Source organism: Corvus brachyrhynchos, unplaced genomic scaffold (genome assembly GCF_000691975.1).
Source record: "Corvus brachyrhynchos isolate BGI_N302 unplaced genomic scaffold, ASM69197v1 scaffold62, whole genome shotgun sequence".
Taxonomy (NCBI): Eukaryota; Metazoa; Chordata; class Aves; order Passeriformes; family Corvidae; genus Corvus; species Corvus brachyrhynchos.
The window spans coordinates 857,441-860,149 of record NW_008236629.1 but is presented as its reverse complement, the minus strand read 5'-3'; the positions used below and the strand labels follow the sequence as shown (position 1 = coordinate 860,149).

Sequence of the window (2,709 nt, the reverse complement as noted above, 5' to 3'; positions counted from 1 at the left end):
CCCCCCCCCCCTTTTTTTTTTTTTAATTTTTTTTTTTTTTTTTAACGGCGGGGGCGTGGAGAGGGGAGATTGTTGCTGCGGCTTTTCCCTTCACTATCAAGATGATGCACAGTTTAAAATGAAATTAAAATCTCCTTGATCCTCTTTCTGCCAAGACAATACATTCTTGTTGGCAGATGACGCTGTAAGGAATTCAGAGGTTTTGTTTTCAGGCAGATCTTTAGCTTTGAGTGTTACAAAATGCAAACGTCTCCCCTAAATTTGGAGGAGTTCGCCAGAGGTTCTTGTTCTGGGGGAACTCATATCAGGTGATGGGTTTGCTTTTGAAGAAACGTGCAGTCATATGCTTCTATCCAGTCTAACAAAACTTTTTCCCAATCGGACGATCAGGCTTTAACTTCTTTTCCTTTAGCTTTCTCTCAGATGCTGTTGATTATTTTGCAAAAGTTTATCCGAACATCTTTAGCAAGCCTATAACAAGCCTTCATTGTCGGACAGTGTCCGCAGAGGGAATTTATAAACGTGCCTCTTAATTGTCCGGCATTAACTGGGGAGAGAGGGCCGTTTAGAAGTGGCTGAATGACTTTTAAAGTGAAATTCCTTGCCCTTTGAATCCAAAACTTCTGAGGCTGTTCCGCCAACTCTCCAGGAGTTGCAGGTTTGCTGCTCAGGTTAAAGATGCGGTACGTACAACTTAGCACACAGACAGGTTGCCTCGCTTGTTGAATATTGCTTTACTTCCACACATTTAATGAGACACACGGCGCAAAATGCCATGACAGCTGTGCACAGGTAAGTGCCCCGACGTGATGTGAGCGCCTGCGGTCCCTTCCCTGTGCAGGGACCCCCAGCAGGTCAGCATCCCTCCTCAACATCTGCCTGCGCTGCCTGCCTTTAGCCTTCATGAAGCCAAAGCAAGGACAGTAATTCCAAACGCGGTTTCTAAAAGTGGGGTGACACTACAAGTGAAAGCGTTTTCTTGTTTCTCGGCACGTGTATACGGATCCTCACGGCGGGTGTTCACTTACGCAAACAAAGAGGGAAGCACAATTGTCCCCGTGCAGCGCACACACGCACATTTGCATACAATGCCCAAGGAATCCTCTTCTCCTGCCGCCGAGAAGTTGCCGCTCCCCGGCACTGTGAGTTACATCTGTAACTTAATTGATCACACAGGGGAAGCAACAAGCTGGAGAGCGTTCCTTGCGCTCCGCGTGGGAGCGTGGCCGCATCCCTGCCGTGTCCTGCCCCAACCCAGTGTCATTCCCTGCACTGGAATTTCGGGAGTGCAGCGGGATGCTCCCCCGATTTGGAGCTAGGTGGGCGGTTGGATTTATCTGCTGCCTTAATTATCTCTTGTCCCATTCCCGCTTCGTATTTAATAAGGAAGATGCTACATTTGAGGAGTGGTTGGGATTTTTTTCCCCCTTTCTGTTTCTTGGAAGAAAAAAACTTTCAGTAACAAATTACTGGAGTTGCAGACTGAGGCAGACTATTCGTCCTTGTATTCTGATTTACATCTCTTTTCTTACATAGCTCATTTTAATATTTTTTTTCTTTTTGCGCGCCAAAGCTACACTAGTTGCGCAAAAAGTCAAGGTGTTTGCTTTACTTGCAGCAGGTTTAAATGTGTTACAAGGAAAGCGTTAGTGGCCAATCACGGAAATTCTTATAATTAAAGTTTAAAAAGGACAGAGAAATATCTCGAAAGACAGCTATATACTGCTGTTAATTCCATACACCGGGTAGCTGCAGCAAGGTGAATACTTTGAATTAGCCGAACGCAGGTGAATGCAAACTCAGTATTTACAATCATACAGTTCCCCCCGTCTCTGAATTTCACTTTTCAGTGTCTTTATTAAAATTGAAAGAGTGCATGGAAATTAGCTACTATACTCTCATCCAGCTAATTTGATTATAAAGCTTTATTAGATGATTATAAAGTTCTATTTCAAGGTGTTTGCTGCTTGCCGAATACGACTTGGTTACTCCTTTTATTGTAGTGGGATTGCCAAAAATATTGTCTAAAACAGGTCCACTATTCCAAGAGGTTCTGACTTACAACTCATTTTCTCTGAACTCGCCTCGAGCGGGGCGATAGCACCTCGGATAGCAAAGGCAGAGGATGCAACGTGCACGACTCCAGCAGTGTGTCGAGTTTTACAGCTTGTTAACAAAATGAAACAGAGCCAGGTCAGATCTGTCCTGTGCCATCGCGTTAATGCTCAATTTTCATCACGTCCTGCTGCAGCCAGGTTCATTCGCAGTGGGGCTGAGTGTGCTTCTGGGTCTAACCTAGTCTGCAAATTTCTACTTGAGAGAGAAGGAAAGCGAAATCAGGCTCTCTCCTCGTCTTTTTGGCCTCTATAAGTTATGAAGCTATTTTAAAATTAAAAAGTTTGTCTGTTACTAACTGTTCCAGGCGCCTTCTGGAAAATGGGGAGAAAGTGCCAAAAATACAGAGATGAATCAACAACTTCTCTCTCTCTCTCTCATTTTGTGGGCTTGAGGTTGCTTTCCGCACTCCCATCTTAACAACAGTTTAGCCTAGGTGTGAATAATATCAAAAGAGGGAGACGTTCGCTCTGCAGCGCTGTTTGCCCACCTGATCTGTGGGCCCCTGACAGTTTGAAAGACTCTTTTATGTTTACCTTTGGAATGCAAAAATACAGCAGGGAGACTTTCTTAGGTTTGCAGTATTCTGCCACT

At 44.6% G+C, this 2,709-nt stretch overlaps 1 protein-coding gene and 1 long non-coding RNA gene across 7 annotated transcripts in view; one reads left to right on the top strand and one right to left on the bottom strand.

Moving 5' to 3' along the window:
• The window catches only part of SOX6 (SRY-box 6), a 374,497-nt gene that overhangs the window by 1,094 nt on the left and 370,694 nt on the right, over positions 1-2,709 (top strand). The window lies entirely within an intron of this gene.
• Positions 1,908-2,709, bottom strand: part of LOC108444779 — a 2,120-nt gene continuing 1,318 nt past the window's right edge. The window contains exon 2 of the long non-coding RNA XR_001859462.1: positions 1,908-2,313. This is a non-coding gene — a long non-coding RNA (uncharacterized LOC108444779). The remainder of the gene's footprint in view (positions 2,314-2,709) is intronic.